Genomic DNA, 22,424 nt, shown 5'->3' with positions numbered 1-22,424 from the left:
CTTGGCAGCAGCCTCTTCAACGCCTTTAAGCTTGCGCTCAGTGCGATCAAGCACAGCCCTCTGATCCAAAAGCTCCTGTAGCTTCTTGGCATCTTCTAAAGCCAAAGCCTCATGAGCCTGCTGAAGCTTCTCCAGTTTGGCTTTAAGCTCTTCATTCTCAACGCGCAGAGGCTCAGCAACGGCTTCGGCTTTGGTGGCCCTTTCGGTGACATTACGCGCAGTTTCCTTAGCCAACCTAAGCTGTTCGTTAACAGCTTGGGTAGCCTTGGAACGGGCCTCAAGCCTGGCTTGGATCTCGGCCTCAAGGTCCTTGAAGGCCTTCTCTTTCTCCGCAGCGATAGCGACAAGCCTCTTGTTTTCCTCCCGTAGCGATCGCGCCTGAGCCACCTCCAGGCTACGCGCAGTCTTTAACTTGTCGTTTTCACGACAAAGTAACTCGACACGCGGCTGCATCCGGACGAGAAGGATTCGAAGCTCATTGGACAACCTACCCTCCTGGTAGCTAGCCATTGCCTCCCCCAATGCACCGCTTGGAGCGGCATGGCGCGCCCAGTCGACGCAGTCCGCAGCCGTCCTTAGAGTTGTTCCCCGGCGGATATTCCACCTTGGAGCATACACCTGATTGGAATCCGAAACTGCAAAAACAAAAAACTGTTGGGAAAAAATGATAAGAATGGATAATAGGCCAAAATAACCCCACGCACCTGTAGGGTCGATAACAGGCCGATAGCCGCTAAACCCATCACCTGAACCTAAAGGATATCCATCCAAGAGGTCAAGGAGATGGGAATGAGGCAAAGGTTGGACTCCCTCATCAACAGAGGTAAGTCTAGAGGTTCCAACTCTAAACATACCTGGAGAACTGGCCCCAACAGAGGTAGTCACTGACGCCGAATGCGACAATGCAGAAGCCATTGAGGTAGACACCATCGGAGATGAACTCATTTGAGATGAACTCATAACCGTGGTAGCAGCCGCAGATGAGCTCGCGGAAAATGTCACTGCCGGTCCGGTGAAGGATGTAGTAAAGATGGCACTGACGGCCGGCGGAGATGACATCACAACTGGAACAGTTGCTTCAACAGCATGAGCAACTGAACCAGCACCAGAAACAGGCGCAGCCGCCTGGGTCATCGCCTCAGATAGGTTGACCAAACCTATCGTCGTGGGTCCTGAACCGCTTCCTCCTGCACCGCTCTCGAAAGTGGATAAGTCCACTCCTGCATGAAGAAAAACAAAAGATATTAAAAACAAAGGCGGAAGGAAATGCGGAAAAGGTGAACAAAAAATATACTTACTGGCTTTCTTGATCCTGAAAGACCTGACAGGCGGAGATAGACCCGATGAAACTGGCCTCTTCGCGCCAGTCACCTTCGCAGCGCTTGGTGGCTCGGAAGTGACAGCCGTTGTCTCAACCTCTGAGACAATGGTCTCGTCACCACCACCAAGGTTCCCCGCCGCCTCCTCACTTTCAGTCTTGGAATCAGACTGATTCCCCAGGTCGACGACGGAAGCAACCTTCGCCTTGCCCTTCACGCCAGCAGCCTTCTTCTTCCTCACAAAGAAAGGCCCATCTGCGGATCCCTCATCAGAAGATGACAAAATTAGAGGAATTCCAGCAGAAGTTTGAGCATGGAAAGGACGAGGATTAAAGAACTCCTTACCTGGCCGAGTGGTGCTTAAAATTTCGTGGCCCGGCGGGTAGACCTCTGCGAATCTATCCGCCGTCTGCTCCAAAATGGGCAACTCGTTCTCATCGAGATCACGAGTACCCAACCGTGCGGGACCACCAGTCTCCCGCGGATGCAAGAGCGACTGTAAGTCGTTCCCCTCTGAAATAAAAAAGATAATATTAGAAGAAAATCCTAAACCAACACAAAAGACGGAGCATACCGTAAGGAATATAGTTCAAACCGTATTCAAGGACGATGGGTATTTGCGGCGTCCCAGACCCGACATCCTTCCACACGCGGCCCATCCCAAGCATCACCATCCCAGACTCCGCGAAGCGATAAACCGGAGTCTGGATCTGGGAGATCTTGGCGAACCATTCCGTCTCCTGGTAATTGGAGGCGTGAAGGTTAGGGAGTGCCCTCCCATTCTTAAACGTCATCGAGATGGGGACGACGCGAGCGGAGAGGTAGAAAAACTCCCGCTTCCAAGAACGAAGACTACGCTCAGTAGCGCAGATCTTCAACCCCTTGATCCGAGTAACAAGGGTATACCAGCCCTGGATGTACCTCCAGGTGTAGAAGGTCATCAGACGGTCGACGCGGGGCTCGATGTCCAAAATACGGCACACCCATTCGAAATGGCGAACTTTAGCAATCGCCATTGGGTGCACCTCCGTCAAATGCACACCGTGTTTCTCCAAAACACGGTATACGAACTTCGTTATTGGGAATCTTAGATTCCCATATATGAAGAAAGAGGCGTAAACCCCTATCTTGCCCTTAGGGGCATCGTACACCGTCTGGTTGGGCTCCGGAAACTCTGGCTCATACGGCTCCAGCATGAACTTCTTGACGATGTAATGGTATACATCGACAGAAAGAGTACACTGGCACTCGCCAGCTGTACTCTTATCGTCCTTATCGGACGTAGACGTCGGGTTCTCGAGGTAAACGTCAGACTCCTCGACGTTAACCTCGGGATCATGAGTAGAAGAAGACATTTTTTAAAAAAAGTTAAAGAAAACGGTTTCAGGAGAATGCTCGCCGGAAAAGATGAGTATTCGCCGGAAATCGATTAAAAGGAAAAGAAAGGTGAAGTGAAGGTATGGGACGAGATACACCCTCTCCCCCCTTATATACTCATCGCAATGAATGCGATGAATTTAATGCGGATGAGAGAGAAAGCGCAGGCGCAATGACACGGCGACACGTGTGGATACAGCAAGCTGGCAACAGGTGTCGGAATGGCGCGTGTCATGAAACTCGCGCCCACGCGCCTGAAAAAGCGTCCTGATTGACCACATGCTGTCACGTCGTCATAACTTCCTGCACGTCCTGAAACCGTCAGAAGACGCCAACGTCCCTTCAACCGTTTGGACTGTCCTTATCCTTTCACCAACTCTCCGAATTCCAAAAAGATTCAAAAATAAGAGGGAATATACCCCCTTACCTTGGAAAACAAGAAACCATAAAACAAGTGTGGGTACAGTGTCAAGGCGAAACCCTTCACATACTTAGCACTTGCAGGGAATTGAATCCAAGAAGATACCTTGGAAAACAAGGAACCGTAAGACAAATGCGGGTACAGTGTCAAGGTGAAACCCTTCACATACTCAACACTTGCAGGGAATTGAACCCAGGATGGATCTTATGGATCATGCTTGCGGAAAGGGAAATAACACCACCGCATGGCGGGAACGTTGAGAACTAGATTGTTTGAAGCTTCAAGGTGGAATTGGCTGTTTAACATAACTGATCACTATGTCTAAAACTACCAATACCCGTGAAGAATCTATACAAGTGAAACTCAACGCTCCCGACTTGCGAAGAGGTTACACACCTACCCGCATCATATCCAAAGATCAGGCAGAAAAAATCGGGAATTTTCTGCAAGTGACATTAGGAAAACCGCGGGAAGAATCCCCACGGAGAACCTTAAAAAACGAAAACCCCTCTTTAAAACCCCTTGCTTAAAGTCCAAAAGTTCCTCTCACTTATTAACAATTCATGAGACGGCAAAGATGGTTTTTCTTCTCGACCTACAAAACAGACACCGTGAGCTCGTCACTGAGAAGGGGGGGGGGGGTTCCTCCTTGTGACCACCCTCCGGCGTGAGAATCAGACTAGATTGCTCTTTAAATATAAATGTATATTAAGAGATTGCTAGAGCAGATATCAGGTATAATATGATAAGATATGTTAAGATGAGATGGTCATACCATTTGTGGTATTTATAGCCGAAGGTAGGTTTCCAAGGAGGTGTGGCCGGCTGCAATAGTATTCCTGTTCAACCAACAGTGGCCTACGCACGTGCCCTGCTGGTAGTTGGTGGGTAGGCAGCGGCTGATAGTGACCAGGCCTGCTGTGTACTATTCCTTTTCCACCAACTGCCGGCTATGCACGTGGTATGGCAGTAGTTGGTGAGTAGGCAGCGGCTAATAGTGACATACAGTACAGGAGCATGCTGCTCGCCATACTGTTGTCAATAAGCTGTCGTATCTTTAGTCAGATCTTTTGCCCATACCTCGTCAGGTATAGTACAGAAGATCTTCCCGTATCGTACGGACTGGCTTATTTGGGCGGGAGTATTCCCCCTCCCGCCCTTATGCGGGATTGTTCCCGGCTTTGCTCATTCCTTCAGGTGACACTGAGTGATTGAGAGCTAAGTGCCTTGTGCGTGTAGCCTTGCTGCGCGGGTGGACTTCCCTGATGGCTTGTATCCGAAGCTGCGGGAACAGGCGGAGTCCTTCACCATTGGGAGGCATTTCCTGCGGTAACAGCTTGCGTACTGCGCGTAAGGACGTCACGTCTCTGAGCATGGTTGGTCCTGCGGATCCAGTTGGTTTCTGCGCAGACGTCCCTTTTCAAGGTGAGTCTTGCGGGTCCAACTGGGCTCTGCTGGGACCTACCTCTTCAAGTCCCCCCAGTCCAATGTTCTTCTCATGAGTGTTTAATAAAGTGAGGTGAACTTTTGGACTTAAGCAAAGGGTTTTGAAAAGGGTTTTTTAAGGTTTTCCATGGGGATTCTTCCCGCGGAAGTCCTTGTCACTTGCAGAAATTCCCGACTTTCCTGCTTGATCTTTGGGTATGATGCGGGTGGGTCTGTAACCTCCTCGCAAGTCAGGAGCGTTGAGTCCTACTTGTGTGGATTCTCCATGGGGTTTTGGTAGTTTTGAACATAGTGATCAATTATGTTAAAACCACCAATTCCATCCTGGAGCTTCAAACAATGTAGTTCTCGACGTTCCCGCTATGCGGGGATGTTATTTCCGTTTCCGCAAGTATTGCCCAGAAGATCCTTCTTGGTTTCAATTCCCAGCGGAGCGCTAGGTATGTGAAGGGTTTTGCCTTGACACTCTACCCGCGCTCGTCTTACGGTTACTTTACTTCCAAGGTATTCCTGGCGTCAATTCCCTGCGGGTGCTAGGTATGTGAAGGGTTTTGCCTTAACACTGTACCCGCACCCGTCTTATAGTTACTTGGTTGCCGAGGTATTCTTGGCTTCAATTCCCTGCGGGTGCTAGGTATGTGAAGGGTTTTGCCTTAACACTGTACCCGCATCCGTCTTACGGTTACTTGGTTGCCAAGTTATTCTTGGCTTCAATTCCCTGCGGGTGCTAGGTATGTGAAGGGTTTTGCCTTAACACTGTACCCGCATCCGTCTTACGGTTACTTGGTTGCCAAGGTAAGGGGTATTTTCCCGCTTACTTTTGAATCTTTTTGAATTTTGAAATTCGAAGAGTTGGTGAAAGGATAAGAACAGTCCAAACCTCTGAAACGTCGTGCGACGGTTTCTTCTGACTGTGTCAGGACGTGCAGGAAGTTATGGTGACGTGACAGTACATGGTCATTCCAGACGCTTTTTCAGGCGCGTGGGCGCGATTTTTCGGGCGCGTGGCCGCGAAATTAATGGTATGCGTCCTGTCAACAGCTGTTGCCAGCTTGCTCTTTGCCACGTGTCGTAGTTTCATTGCACCTTCGATTTCTCTCTCCTCCGCATTAAATTCATCGCATTAATTGCGACTAGTATATAAAGGGGGAGAGGGTTCTTTGTAATCCACACTTTCACTCTTCTCTTCATCTTAAGAACGATTTCCGGCGAATACTCATCTTTCAGTCGAGCATTCTCTTGAAATCGTTTTCTTCTTTCTTTCTGCAAGATGTCGTCTCGTGATCTCGAATCTACAGCCGATGACAAGAGTACTGCTGGCGAGTGCCAGTGTGCTCTGCCTGGCGATCTGTATCAGTACATCGTCAGGAAGTTCATGCTCGAGTCTCTCGAGCCTGAGTTTCATGAACCCCATCAGACGGTGTATGATGCCCCCAGAGGCAAGATCGGGGTTTATGTTGCATTCTTTGTTTATGGGAATCTTAGGTTCCCATTGACAAAGTTTGTTTACCGTGTCCTTGAGAGGCACGGTGTGCACCTGACCGAGGTGCACCCGACGGCTTCGGCACTTCGAGTGGGTGTGCCGGATTCTGGGCATTGAGCCCTATGTTGACCGCCTGATGACCTTCTACACTTGGAGGTGCATCCAGGGGTGGTATACATTGATAACCCGGATTAAGGGTTTGAAGATCTGCGCAACTGAGCGCAGTCTTCGCTCGTGGAAGCGGGAGTTCTTCTACATCTCCGCTCGCGCCATCCCCCTTGCCATGAAATTCAAGAACGGGCAAGCACTTCCCAGCCTTCACGCCTCCAACTACGAGGAGGCGGAATGGTTTTCGAAGATATCCCGAGTCCAATCTCCGGTTTACCGGTTTGCGGAGTCCGGGATGGTGATGCTGGGGATGAGCCGGGTGTGGAAGGAGGCGGATGCGCATAAGATCCCAATCGTCCTCGAATACGGTTCGAACTATGTTCCTTACGGTATGCTTTGTTTCTTCTTGTTGTTTTAGAATCTCTTCTAACTTTTTCCCTGTTTATTTCAGAGGGGAACGACTTGCAGTCGCTCCTGAACCCGCGGGAGGCTGACGGTCCCGCTCGGATGGGTACTCGCGCTCTAGACGAGAACGAGTTGCCCATCCTAGAACAAACGGTGGATCGGTTCGTGGAGGTCTATCCGCTAGGCCACGAGATCCTTAGTGCCAGGCGGCCAGGTAAGGCGCTATTCGACCCTCGACCCCTCAATGTTGAAACCTCTGCTGGAATTCCTTTAATCGTATGTTCTGATGAGGAATCCGCAGATGGTCCTCCGTTGATGCGGATGAAGAAGGCTGCCGGCGGGAAGGGGAAGGAGAAGGTGGCCTCCACTGCCGATCCGGCGCCTCGGTCTGAATCGGAGACCGAGAGCGAAGAGGTGGCGGGGAATCCCGGTGGTGATAAGACCACCGCTCCGGAGGCTGCGACTGTCACCTCCGGAGAGCCCAAGAAGACGACGGTGAGCGGCGCAAAGAGGCCGGCTCCATCGGGTTCGTCCCCGCCTCTCCGTACCTTTAGGCTCAAGAAAACCCGTAAGTACAAACTTCCTTTTTCTTTTAACTTCATAGTTCTTATCATTAACACTTATCTTCTTTACGCAGGCGTGGATGTTGACGCATTCCAGGGTGGAGCGCAGAGGAGTACCTCTCCGCCAATGACGGTAGTCTTGGTCAGCCTACCTGAGGCGACGACCCAGGCGCCTGCGCCTGCTTCCGCTGGTTCAGTTGCTCACTCTGAGCCGACTGTTCCAGCTGTGATGACGTCACCGCCGGCCGTGAGTGCTATTTTTACCGCATCTTTCACCGAGCCGGCGGTTACTTTTGCTGCGGATTCCGCAGCGGCGACCGCGGCGGCTTCTACCATGCCTCCGTCATCGGCAACGACGGCCGATCCGTCAGGTATGCATGGGGCTTTTCGCCAACCTCTGCCTCCTTCCCATCTGCCTGACCTCTTGGATGGATTTCCATTGGGTTCAGGTGATGGGTTTGGCGGCTATCGGCCTGTAATTGACCCTACAGGTGCGTAGGGTTCTTTTAGCCCATTTTATATATTTTTTTATCATCTTTTCCTAACTGCTTTGTTTTTTGCAGTGTCGGATTCCAATGAAGTGTATGTTCCACGATGGAACATTCGCCGATGAACAACCCTTCGCACCCCTGTGGAGTGCGTGGAATGGGCTCGTCACGCTGCTCCCAGTGGTGCGTTGGGGGAAGCCATGGCTAGCTACCAGGAGGGTAGGCTAACCAATGAGCTTCGGGTTCTCCTGGGCCGGATGCAGCCGCGCGTCGAGCTGTTTTGTCGTGAAAACGACAAGTTAAAAGCAGCTCGCCTTAAAGAAGTGGCTCAGGCGCGGGCTGTCCGGGAGGAGAACCAAAGGCTTTCCGCAGTGGCTGCGGAAAAGGAGAAGGCCTTCAAGGCCCTCGAGGTTGAAGTTCAGGCTCGACTCGAGGCCCGTTCCAAGGCTGCCCAAGCTGTTAATGAACAGCTTCGGCTGGCTAAGGAAAATGCAAGGAACGCAACCGAGAGGGCCACCAAGGCTGAAGCTGTTGCTGAGCCTCTACGCGTGGAGAATGAAGAGCTTAAAGCCAAATTAGAGACTCTCCAGCAGGCTCATGATGCCTTGGCGATGGAAGACGCCAAAAAGCTCCAGGAGATCTTGGACCAGAGGGGGGTGCTTGATCATACTGAGCGGAAGCTAAAGGGCGTCGAAGAGGCTGCGGCTAAAGAAGTGTTGCTTGCCAACCTCAACAAGAGTGAAGCCGAACGCGCCCGTAACGAAGCTCAAGCTGCCCTCCAAGAAGCTCTGGTTGCCAAGGAATGGCTTCTTCGAGAAGCGTTGTCTCAGGTATGCTTTTCATGTCTTTACGCTTTTCTTTGTAAATAGAAAAGGTTCTGATACTTGTATTTTTTCTTGTAGGTTGTGCATCGGGTCTTTGCTGAGACGTCTTATGACGATGCTATGAGCGCAGCCCTCAACGCTTCTCACGAGGATGGGGAAAAGGCCGGCTTCCTGCTTGGTCTAGGGTTCGTTGAGAAAGGCATCCCGCCTTCCAACTTCCCTTTGTACAATGTTGATACTGAAGCTGTATATGACCAAGCAGTGAATCAATATGCCGCCTTCCCGCATCCGGTAGTGGAGAAGGTAAACGAAGTTGCTGCTGCTGATGATGGGCTAGCTATCCTTAAAGCTTTCCTTGAACTGCCACGCTCTACTAATGGTGCTGGTCCAAGTGGAAGTGGCCCTGAAGCCTGATCCTGAAGATCCCTTCCCACTGCTAGGATAGATTTAGCTTGTATAGATTTATTTTCTTGTAGGCGGGTAGTTACCCGGCCATTCTTGTAATGAATCATTGTGAAATATAAATCTTTTTGCGGGTAAGACCGCTACTTTCTCTGGATTTCTTGCTTTATAAACGTTATATGACTTGCATACTTTAGTTTAAATTAGCAATTTTCCAAGTGTAGAATAAGTTAACCTTTGAACGTGGTAGATAATAGGTTGAAGTTTTGCTTCCTCTTTCGTGATTGTGCGGGTAGGACCGTCACTTGCACTTAGTAGGATGGCTAAACTTTACCTACATCTGACCTGCGTGTAGGTTTTCCTCATCTTTTCTGAGGATAAGTTAACCTTTGAACTTGGTAGATAATAGGTGTGAAGTTTTGCTTCCTCTTTCGTGATTGTGCGGGTAGGACCGTCACTTGCACTTAGTAGGATGGCTAAACTTTACCTATATCTGACCTGCGTGTAGGTTTTCCTCATCCTTTTTTGAAATTTCTAAGTGTTTAGGATAAGTTAACATTTGAACGTGGTAGATAATAGGTTGAAGTTTTGCCTCCTCTTTCGTGATTGTGCGGGTAGGACCGTCACTTGCACTTAGTAGGATGGCTAAACTTTACCTATATCTGACCTGCGTGTAGGTTTTCCTCATCCTTTTGTTAGAAATTCTGTTGAACCGTTCGACGCGCGGTTGTCAATAGGTTAGTGTCCAGTTTCCTCTCATGATTCATGCGGATAGACCGGCACTTTCATTTAGTAGGATGACTGAACCGTTCGACTTTCCACGTACTCACAACTCCCTTGTCGACCAACTTGGTAACACTTCTGCAACCATGGTTGATATAACCTAATTTTGTTTTATCAAACCTAAACTAACCCACTAGCACATTGTTAGGTGCATGATGTCCAAAAAATTGTTTTATTATACATGCCATTGCTAATCATTGACAGTTTAGCCAGAGAACTTGCAACGTATAAGCCTTTAATAAATTAGTCTGTTTGAAAAAAGTTCACCCGTATTTTGTCGGATAAAGGTATCGTTTATGACACCGAAGTTGTCTATAATTCGTCATTGATACTACCTATTGTTGGTCCCTTGGAAAATTTGGTTTGTTATTGCAATAATCATGCCCAGTTTAGCAACATGCACACCTTAACCGATTGATGCCTTAGCAATTGATTTTTGAGTGATCTGTTATCCGCTGGAAATCTACACTTTTCTAGTGTACATATCTCATAGTTACCATAAATTTTCAAAATTAGCATTTAAACACATAGCCTACCAAAACTAATATCACTAACTTGGTTTGATAACATAATTGAAATAAATGAATTCTTAACCCTTAAATCATCATTTGTGATGACTATACACCATTAGCTAGATGTAATAATCACCATTAATTTCCAAGTAACTCACATTGACTCGTATTCCACTAGAACTCTTAGAAACAAAGATATTTAAATGATTAAAGACTTATTTATCAAACCACAAGTGATTCTTTTCACTTTAGAAGATTACCAAGGAATAATAAATATATTGATTTAAGCCTCAACTTTTATGGGTGTAAGCCGGAAGGCTATTTCACTTCCTAGTTCGTTTGCTTTTAAGGAATAAAAGCCTCAACAAAAGAAGATGATCGTGCAAAACAATCTAGAAAAACAATTATGTTATAATTTTTTTTGCCTATTGTTGACCTTAGAGATCAATTACTGAAAACGATCTAAATAAAAGCTGTTATATGGAAAGGTAATGTAAAAAAGTCAATAGACAATTTATATTCAATTCATTACATTTTCATGCACTTTCCCTTTATTATGTTATTCAATATTTGTATTTAATACTTTCACCTGAATTATTTTTTGTCAAGTATGTATTATTAAGTTCCTATCATCACTTTTAACTTACAATTATTTTTGTCAAAATTTTAATGTTGTTGATGTCGATGTGTACAACTCCTAACTTCAATTAACAACCACAACATGATAAATTGATAACCATAGATCATAACACACAACAATAGCTCAGAAGTACAACTAATAGTGTTAAAAGATAAAATACTTAACACACGCATATACATATATATTATTTGAATTAAATATGAAGTGAAATTATCTTACAAAGTAGGTGGTAATGTCGAATCTTTAATCTTACTTTTAAAACTATTTAGATATAGATTGTAGCAAAATCGAAAGCAGTAGAATTAAAAATAACTTAAAGGATAAGAAATAATAAGCCTTCATTTTATATTTCTTTGTTTAAATACTATTCTCTCATTTTTTGTTTATCCGCAACTTGAGTATGGCATTGCTATACACATGCGACATAGTTTTTAAACTTAGAGAATTTCATTACAACGCAATATAAAACTTAAAACAAGCATATCGTCTTGTGCCACGCCCATCATACTTTACCATACTCATACTACAAGAGTACAAGTCATTACGTTTACAAACATAACATACTTAACTTTCACAATAAGGGTGTATGTCGTACTTGTAGACACATAATGTACTTTATCATACGTACACCTGCCAAGTTTATCATTATCATGCACGCATATACACACACATATAGATATACATATATCTATCTATGGCTCATCTACAAAAGACCTACTACTCGTCCTCATCAGGACATGCTACTCGTCCTCATGAGGACATGCTATTAACTCCTTTCAGGACATGCAACTCGTCACACCCAGAACATATTTCACGTCCAATCCTGGATAAAAATTCATCTTATTATAAACTTGGTATGTTACATTGACTTCCAGTGAATACGTACGTCAATTGTCGATCGAAAACCCTATGTTTTATAATGACAATTGTAAATTCTTGTACAAAACCAATATTTTTTTAGTTAATTATCACCAAAAAGACAGGATTTTTGTTACATGGGCAAAAGTGTGACACATGACTATTGCTCACGTAGAGGTTATACGGAGATCGTAGTTGGACATATAGCCTATTACGTGAGCAAAATTGGATGAACGTCAAGTTTGCTGTAACTATATATGTCGATAGGGTATTTATTATATGGATCAGGATCATGAGAGAAACTTTTTGAAATTGAGAATTATGAGAACCATTTTAAACCACAAAAAACCCAAAAATAAAAAAAATCATAAAATAAAAAAAACACAAAATTCAAAAAAGTAAAAAAACCAAAATTCTTATTTTATCATCCCGGTTTCATAAAAAAAAAGAAAAGAAAAAAACTCGGTTTAGCTAAATTATATACACATATGTATAATATATACATATATGTACATTTACATGTTTTTTTGTACACATGTGTATAATTTAAGATAAATGATATTGTACATATGTGTATATTACGTAACTAAAGATTATATAAAATTATACATATGTGTATGATACGACGTTTTTTTTTATTTTTTTTTTCATTTTTTTAATGAAACCAAAATGAAATATAAGAATTTTGGTTTTTTTACTTTTTAAAAATTTTTATTATTTTTTGTTTTATGATTTTTTTAAATATTTTTTAAAGGTGTTTTAGTGGTCCAAAATGATTCTCAAAGTTCTCAATTTTCAAAGGGTTCTCTTAGGATCCTTACCCTTTATTATATAATTGTATATGATGGCGATTTTTCCTAACATAACTATATGGCACATCTCTATTTTTTTTAACGGCAAATTTCTTTAACCTTATCGTTTTTCAGACTTGAACCTAAGAATGTTATATAAAAACTTTGTCTTTACTAATGGACCATCACCTACATCTCATCTAATATATGAAAAAAAAAATCCTTGAATGTTGTATAAAATCATTTTTTAACAACTTTGATATTGCATATATATATTATACAGGTTTTGTGATATACGCATGTGTACTTCATATAAAACTCTTTAGACCCTCTCAAGATTCATTTTCAATCCTCTTAACTCATCTCTCCACCTCGTCTAAATCCTCACCACCGTGCACCACCATCACACATGGAAGCCGAAGGCGTACACTCCCCGACATCCAGCGGCGAAAAGCGAAAGAAGAGAGACGTAGACAAACCCTACCGAGGGATAAGGATGAGGAAGTGGGGCAAGTGGGTGGCTGAGATTCGTGAGCCCAACAAACGCACACGAATTTGGCTCGGTTCATACTCGTCCCCTATCGCTGCGGCTCGAGCCTATGACACCGCGGTTTTCTACCTCCGTGGACCCTCCGCACACCTCAACTTCCCGGACTTAATTGGAGATGATGGTATTCTTCATGACCTATCTTCTGATTCCATTAGAAAGAAAGCTACAGAAGTAGGAGCTAAAGTTGATGCTCTTCAAAGCCGAAATAGCGGTCGAAACCAATCGGAATCATTGGACCTTAACGAGTTTCCTACTCCAGAATCATCAGATGAAAATTAAGATACAAATTAATTATTATGTTTCGGTTTTTTAAAGAAAATATAGTTTGTAATTTATAGTCAATTATAATTTTATAGATAGAGATAAAGAACTGAATCCGAAGGGATTATAAATTTATACATGATGTTAATGTTATGAAATATGAATTATGATGTTCATGAGCCAAGTTTATAAATTAGTTAATTAATTAATTGTTGTTATTATTGTTGGTGTAGTTATGGTTTTGTTAAATTTTGTTAATGAATGAAACAGGTGCAAATTAATCAACGAACAATTAAGATTATGGTTGTCGTTTATTCATGGCTTATCGTTTTGTTCCTTGGGTTTCTTTCAATGGGCATTAATTATTCTAGTGGATCAATCATAAGTTGACAGATCGACATAATCGATCATTGGTTTCTATACCTTCGAATTGTTCAGATAAGTTTTTTTTTTTTCTTTAAAAAAGTTTGGACACCTGAAAGTTGGCTTATTTTTATTATATTATATTATTAATATTATTATTTGTTTTAATTATTGTTTATATTTTAATTGTTTGTAAACTTTTTAATGAAACTTATCAAGAAATGTCGGACTCTTGACTTAAAAAAACACAAACACTTAATTAGAAAGTTGAGATCCGTGATGTTTGGTAAGTTAACCCTTAAAACTGAGTTAGTGACAGGTGGAAATTATACGGTTTGACTTAATCACTTAAAAGTATCTTTTATAGATTTAGTAGGATTATAATAAGTTGTCTATATATTTACAATGTTCTAATGTTGGATTTATTATTTACTCTTTTTATTTTGTCTAATTCTTAATTAAAGTGTGATAGTCCGTAATTTATTTATCTTTTAACTTTATATGACTCACTAGACGTTAACTTTAAATAATAATTTTTTCTAATCCCATACAAGTAATATATAGTCTTAACAATTTTCCTATATTTATTTGATTCTTAATTTTAATTTACACAGATACGTTTATATCTATTTTTTATTATCAATATATGGTAAGATACGGTACAAATAAAATTAATATACTAAACATATAAATAACTAGATCGAGTAACATAATTACTCTAGTATCTTTATGCAGTTCTCAAAATAAAAGTCATTTATATTTTATTCAAACCCTACATATATAACAGACTATATTAAAACATAGTATTATCTACTATTATATATAAATTTTTTTGGTTAAAGATGTCTCACGTAAAAAAGAAAATAAATACACATATATGGGATGAATATTATGTCAATTCTTGTACTCATCATGATGGATGCCAAAAACACCCTTTGCTCATGTCCTTATGTCATGTGCCCATCATTCAGTTGTACAATGTCCTTTATATATTCTCTTATATGTAGTATTGTAGTAATCACAATATTAAGAGAATAGATCTACTGAAAAGATATGTCACTTCTAATGTACGTATTCATATATTTTTAAAGCGTCATCTGTTTTGGCTTTTAATCGGCCTATTTTGTTAACTTACACAATCAAATATTGTTTTCTTTTTCCTGATCAAAGTATGGTTTATAGTATTTTTGTTATCACAAAGTTAACGGTGTGGTTGTGGTAATTAAAATACAGGTTGAGTAAGCAAATATATGTTATCAACTTTGTAATGGGTTTATAAGTAATGAGTTGGATCAAATACAAATGAAATTAACATGCTAAACATGATAATTATGTAGAGTAATTATATATGTAATTTCATTATAGAATAACTATGTGCGCTAACGGCTAACCTTCCATATAAGTAATATATAATAAAACTGAAAATATACACTTATTATGTTTAACAGGAATGATAATATATAATTGTGTACAGTTAAACTAGAATGTTTAAAGCATACAAACCAAAATCATGAGGCATTTTTCATTTGGATGCCACAAACATAAAAAAATCATTATTTTAATCCAATCATTGATGACAAATTCTAGTTTTAGAACACAAAATATCTATTTCCACTGAGTTATCTCCAAACTAGTAATAAATAAATTTAATTGCCAACCAGTTTTCAAATGTTAATCAAGTATATACTTCCTAAACATCTTATTCGAATCAAATGTTTCATAATAAGAGAGGCAACTTAATACCAGACACTAAAAAACGTATTATTTAGAGGACATATTAATGTAAATGGTTAATTTGTATACCTATCATATTTTAATGAAAACCTATATACAATGTTTCATACTTTCACACATGCAAGCTGTCAATATGTATCAGTTATAGACAGACTAAAAAAATAGAAGTTAATGATAAAATGAGCATTAATTTGATTAAAAGATGGTAGTTATAAACTAAAAGGTAATTTCATAAATAACGTTCGAATTCACATACAAGTTTAATATTTAAATTTAAAATTGATGGGTATAAAGCAATAAATAATGCTAAATGTTTCCAAACTTAACAGAAAGTTCATTTCTCATAACAATTAACATGTATGTAAATTTGGGTGTGTTTAGTTTGAATTACATATATCGAAAGTTGTTTATGAAAGTCAGGAGCGAATAAATTAAATATGGAACAAAAACAGATAGAATTCAAATTTATCAAATAATAACTCAAATTAAAACTTAATTAACCGAAAAGAATGACGAACAAAGACATAGTGTAATAACTATAACCCGTCTTATAATATTGTCATCATTTAGAGTGGATTAATTAGTGAGGACTTAATTAACTAGTTTTATACCCGTCCGGTAAACGGGTGCTTTAATGTCATAATAAGATAATTAGCTTTTCTTTGCATTTTGAAGAAACAAATACTTGTCTATCAAAAGATCCACAATGTGTGAATACATGATTATATTATAAAATAAGTATACAAAAACTACCACATTTATTTGAGGCATATGGTGATCTTAGGGAAAACAACAAATGTAAAAAAGAAATTAATTTCCTCTGTTGGAGCCATAATCTAGTGTACACCCAACATCAGCAAGCACCACTGCAACTGTTCCTACTTCATAACAAAAGTGAAGTAAAATTAGTCAATTAGCTATGAAAAGAAATATAGATACAACACAACTGCAGATGACAATCAACATCACCATAAACTAATTATCAAATTAAACATATCAGAAGTATACCTTAACTTATACCTTAACTTATCAGAAGGACTAAAGAGCACTTCAAGAAGAAGGATAAGTGCTTGTGATGAAGGTTGTTTGTTCATCCTGCACAGGGGCGACCTTAAGGCATGGCGGGGTAGTCGACGGCCATAGGCCCGACACCCCACTAGGCCCGAATTTTTTTTTTTTCAAATTTTTTTATATATATTTGTATGAAAAAAATTATGTATAATCAATGTTTCAACACAATTACATAACAATTAGCTTGATCTAGTGGTAAAGGGGTATAACATCTAATCAAAAGATTGTGGGTTCTAGTCTCATTTGAGACATTTTTAAGTTTGTTTTATACAAACCAACTCAAATCATAATTATGTAAGCTCATTTAAAATTAAATTGTTTAAACCCAAACTTTTACTTAAGGCCAAAAAAAAATTTTCGCCTTTGGCCCAAAAAAATTTTCGGCGTTTTGGACCCAATAGCATTAAACCATGAGTTGAATCCACTCAACACCAAATCAGCACATTCATTCCATTCCAAATTAGTCACACCATATATTTAATACAACCATAGTAATGCGCATAGAAATTTCACATAAATAAATCACACAAATATACCAAAGCCATCGAGTTAATTGAAAAATATAAATCAATAAAAATTACCAATGCCACCAACTTGTTTGCCAAGCATGTAGATCAAGATATATAATCAGTTAGAAAGCTTTCATTTTTTTTTCTGTAATCTGCGTAAACAATACAAAAGTGAACTATTTAAAAGCTAATAAGATAATCTTATAACCATGGAAAACCAATTACCTAAATTATTTCATTAATTAAGTCTATGACTTTGAATAACAAATGAAAACTTAGAGTTTACTTTGAATTAATTTCAACTATTGAAGAAACACTAACCTGACCCCTGACAGATTACTGGTAACCTGGGGGTTAGATAGATGTTTCCCACGAGGGGTTAGACCCTGAGAAGATGGTTCTTCTGATAACCTGCAAAACAGACACCGTGAGCTCGTCACTGAGAAGGGGGGGGGGGGGGGGTTCCTCCTTGTGACCACCCTCCGGCGTGAGAATCAGACTAGATTGCTCTTTAAATATAAAAGTATATTAAGAGATTGCTAGAACAGATATCAGGTATAATATGATGATAATGTGATAAGATATGATAAGATGAGATGATCATACCATTTGTGGTATTTATAGCCGAAGGTAGGTTTCCAAGGAGGTATGGCCGGCTGCAACAGTGTTCCTGTTCCACCAACAGTAGCCTACGCACGTGCCCTGCTGGTAGTTGGTGGGTAGGTAGCGGCTGACAGCGACCAGGCCTGCTGTATACTATTCCTTTTCCACCAACTGTCAGCTACGCACGTGGTATGACAAGAGTTGGTGAGTAGGCAGCGGCTAATAGTGACATACAGTGTAGGAGCATGCTGCTTGCCATACTGTTGTCTATAAGCTGTCGTATCTTTAGTCAGATCTTTTTCCCATACCTCGTCAGGTACAGTACAGAAGATCTTCCTGTATCGTACGGACTGGCTTATTTGGGCGGGAGTATTCCCCCTCCCGCCCTTGTGCGGGATTGTTCCCGGCTTCGCTCATTCCTTCAGGTGACACTGAACGATTGAGAGCTAAGTGCCTTGTGCGTGTAGCCTTCCCTAATGGCTTGTATCCAAGGCTGCGGGGACAGGCGGAGTCCTTCACCATTGGGAGGCATTTCCTGCGGGACCAGCTTGCGTACTGCGCGTAAGGACGTCACGTCTCTGAGCATGGTTGGTCCTGCGGATCCAGTTGGTTTCTGCGCAGACGTCCCTGTTTAAGGTGAGTCTTGCGGGTCCAACTGGGCTCTGCTGGGACCTACCTCTTCAAGTCCCCCCAGTCCAATGTTCTTCTCATGCGTGTTTAATAAAGTGAGGTGAACTTTTGGACTTAAGCAAAGGGTTTTGAAAAGGGTTTTTTAAGGTTTTCCATGGGGATTCTTCCCGCGGAAGTCCTTGTCACTTGCAGAAATTCCCGAGTTTCCTGCTTGGTCTTTGGGTATGATGCGGGTAGGTCTGTAACCTCCTCGCAAGTCAGGAGCGTTGAGTCCCACTTGTGTGGACTCTCCAAGAGGTTTTGGTAGTTTTGAACATAGTGATCAATTATGTTAAAACCACCAATTCCATCCTGGAGCTTCAAACAACGTAGTTCTCGACGTTCCCGCTTTGCGGGGATGTTATTTCCGTTTCCGCAAGCATTGCCCAGAAGATCCTTCTTGGTTTCAATTCCCAGCGGAGCGCTAGGTATGTGAAGGGTTTTGCCTTAACACTGTACCAGCGCTCGTCTTATGGTTACTTTACTTCCAAGGTATTCCTGGCTTCAATTCCCTGCGGGTGCTAGGTATGTGAAGGGTTTTGCCTTTACACTGTACCTGCACCCGTCTTATAGTTACTTGGTTGTCGAGGAATATTTGGCTTCAATTCCCTGCGGGTGCTAGGTATGTGAAGGGTTTTGCCTTTACACTGTACCCGCATCCGTCTTACGGTTACTTGTTCGCCAAAATTTACTTGGCTTCAATTCCCTGCGGGTGCTAGGTATGTGAAGGGTTTTGCCTTTACACTGTACCCGCATTCGTCTTACAGTTACTTGTTTGCCAAGGTTTTACTTGGCTTCAATTCCCTGCGGGTGCTAGGTATGTGAAGGGTTTTGCCTTTACACTGTACCCGCATCCGTCTTACAGTTACTTGTTTGCCAAGGTTTTACTTGGCTTCAATTCCCTGCGGGTGCTAGGTACGTGAAGGGTTTTGCCTTTACACTGTACCCGCATCCGTCTTACGGTTACTTATTTGCCAAGGTAAGGGGTATTTTCCCGCTTACTTTTTAATATTTTCAAAATTTGAATTTTGAAATTCGAAGGGTTGGTGGAAAGATAGGAACAGTCCAAACCTCTGAAACGTCGTGCGACGGTTTCTTCTGACTGTGTCAGGACGTGCGGGAAGTTATGGTGACGTGACAGTACATGGTCATTCCAGACGCTTTTCAGGCGCGTGGGCGCGATTTTCGGGCGCGTGGCCGCGAAATTACTGGCACACGTCCTTTCAACAGCTGTTTCCAGCTTGCTTTTTGCCACGTGTCATAGTTTCATTGCACCTTCGATTTCTCTCTCCTTCGCATTAAATTCACCGCATTAATTGCGATTACTATATAAAGGGGGAGAGAGTTCTTTGTAATCCACACTTTCACCCTTCTCTTCTTCTTCTTAGCGATTTCCGGCAAATACTCCCCTTTTCAGGCAAGCATTTTCCCGAAATCGTTTTCTTCTTCCTCTGCAATATGTCTTCCCATGATGCTGAAGCTGTAGCCGACGATAGGAGTACTGCTGGCGAGTGCCAGTGTGCTCTACCTGTCGATCAGTACCAGTACGTCGTCAGGAAATTCATGCTTGAGTCTCTTGAGCCTGAGTTTCCTGAACCCCACCAGACTGTGTACGATGCCCCCAGTGGCAAGATCGGGGTATATGCTGCATTCTTTGTTTATGGGAACCTTAGGTTCCCATTGACAAAGTTTGTGTACCGTGTCCTGGAGAGGCACGGTGTGCACCTAACCGAGTTGCATCCGATGGCGATTGCCAAGATCCGGCACTTCGAGTGGGTGTGCCGGATTCTGGGTATTGAGCCCTATGTGGACCGCCTGATGACCTTCTATACTTGGAGGTGCATCCAGGGGTGGTACACCTTGACAACCCGTATTAAGGGTTTGAAGATCTGCGTGACCGAGCGCAGTCTCCGATCGTGGATGCGGGAGTTCTTCTACGTTTCTGCCCGCGCCATTCCTATTGCCATGAAGTTTAAGAAGGGGCAAGCGCTTCCGAGCCTTCATGCTTCCAGCTACCAGGAGGCGGAATGGTTCGCGAAGATATCCCGGGTCCAATCTCTGGTTTACCGGTTTGCGGAGTCCCGGATGGTGATGCTGGGGATGAGCCGGGTATGGAAGGATGCGTCCCGGTTTCCCATCCTTCTCGAATACGGTTTGAACTCTATTCCTTATGGTATGTCTTGTCTTTTTTGCTGATATGAGTCTGTCTTCTAACTGTTTCTTTTCTTTCAGAGGGGAACGATTTGGAGTCGCTCCTGTAGCCGCGGGAAGCTGACGGTCCCGTGCGGGTGGGCACTCGTGCTCTGGACGAGAACGAGTTGCCCATCCTGGAGCAAACGGCGGATCGGTTTGTGGAGGTCTATCCGCTGGGCCACGAGATCCTGAGCCAACGGCGGCCAGGTAAGGCGATACTCTATCCTCAACCCCTCAATGCTGTACCCGCTGCTGGAATTCCTGACATCCTGTCCTCTTCTGAGGAATCCGCAGATGGTCCTCCGCTGGTGCGGAAGAGGAAGGCTGCCGGTGGGAAAGGGAAGGAGAAGGTGGCCTCCACAGCTGATCCGGTGCTCCTATCTGACACCGAGTCAGATAATGAAGAGGTGGCGGGGAGCCCCGGTGGTGAGAAGACCACTGTTCCGGAGGCTACGACTGTTACCTCCGGAGAACCATTGACGACGACGGTGACCGGCATCAAGAGACCGGCTCCATCGGGCTCGTCCCCGCCCGTCCGTACGTTCAGGCTCAAGAAAACCCGTAAGTACAAACATCCTTGTTTTTGTAGATTTATCATACTTCATAAATTTATTAACACTTATCTTCTTGTGCAGGCGTGGATGTTGACGCATTCCAGGGTGGAGCGCAGAGGAGTACCTCTCCGCCAATGACGGTAGGCTCGGTCAGCCTACCTGAGGCGACGACCCAGGCGCCTGCGCCTGCTTCCGCTGGATCAGTTGCTCAGTCCCTTGAGCCGACTGTTCCAGCCGAGATGACGTCACCGCCGGTGGTAAGTGCGATTTTTACAGCATCTTTCACCGAGCCGGCGGTTACGATTGCTGCGGATTCTGCGGCAGCGACTGCGGCGGTTGCCACCATGCCCCCGCCACCGGCAACGACGGCCGGCCCATCAGGTACGCATGGGAGTACTCGTCAATCTTTGCCACCTTCCCATCTGCCTGACCTTTTGGATGTGTTTCCTTTGGGTTCAGGTGATGGGTTCGGCGGCTATCGGCCTGTTATAGACCCTACAGGTGCGTAGGGTTCCTTTGGCCCTTTTTCACTTTTATTTTTTATCATTTTTTCCTAACTGCTTTTTTGTTTTTGCAGTGTCGGATTCCAATGAAGTGTATGTTCCGCGATGGAACATACGCCGAGGAACAACCCTTCGTACCCCTGTGGAGTGCGTGGAATGGGCTCGCCACGCTGCTCCCCATGGTGCGTTGGGGGAAGCCATGGCTAGCTACTAGGAGGGTAGGCTAACCAATGAGCTTCGGGTTCTCCAGGCCCGGATGCAGCCACGCGTCGAGCTGCTTTGTCGTGAAAACGACAAGTTAAAAGCAGCTCGCGCCAAAGACGTATCTCAAGCGCGGGCTCTTCGAGAGGAGAACCAAAAGTTGGCCGCAGCTGCTGCGGAGAAGGAGAAGGCCTTCAAGGCCCTCGAGGTTGAGGTTCAATCGCGACTCGAGGCCCGCTCCAAGGCTGCCCAAGCTGTTAACGAACAGCTTCGGCTGGCTAAGGAGACTGCGAGGAACGCAACCGAGAGGGCCACCAAGGCTGAAGCCGTTGCTGAGCCGTTACGCGTGGAGAACGAGGAGCTCAAGGCCAAATTGGAGGCTCTCCAACGTGCTCATGATGCCTTGGCGATGGAGGATGCCAAGAAGCTTCAAGAAATCCTGGATCAGAGGGGCGTGCTTGATCATACCGAGCGGAAGCTTAAGGGCGTTGAAGAGGCTGCTGCAAAGGAAGTGCTACTTGCCAACCTTAACAAAAGCGCAGCCGAACGCGCCTGCACCCAAGCTCAAGCCGCCCTCCAAGAAGCTCTGGTTGCCAAGGAATGGCTTCTTCGAGAGGCGTTGCCTCAGGTATGTTTAGCTTTACGTCTTCACGCTTTCCTTTGTACATAGAAAAGGTGTTTGACACTTGTATATTTTCTTTGTAGGTTGTGCATCGGGTCTTCTCAGAGACTACTTACGATGATGCCATGAGCGCAGCCCTCAACGCTTCTCACGAGGATGGGGAACGGGCCG

The 22,424-nt window shown here is 43.4% G+C and overlaps 1 pseudogene; it reads left to right on the top strand.

Moving 5' to 3' along the window:
* Nucleotides 1–12,829: 12,829 nt before the first annotated feature.
* On the top strand, nucleotides 12,830–13,249 carry LOC143577287 (ethylene-responsive transcription factor ERF008 pseudogene; annotated as a pseudogene).
* The last annotated feature ends 9,175 nt before the right edge of the window (nucleotides 13,250–22,424 follow it).

Source organism: Bidens hawaiensis, unplaced genomic scaffold (genome assembly GCF_021521415.1).
Source record: "Bidens hawaiensis isolate Kalapana, Puna unplaced genomic scaffold, B.hawaiensis_p1.1 tig00028504_1, whole genome shotgun sequence".
Classification (NCBI taxonomy): Eukaryota; Viridiplantae; Streptophyta; class Magnoliopsida; order Asterales; family Asteraceae; genus Bidens; species Bidens hawaiensis.
This window is presented reverse-complemented; position numbering and strand designations above follow the sequence as displayed.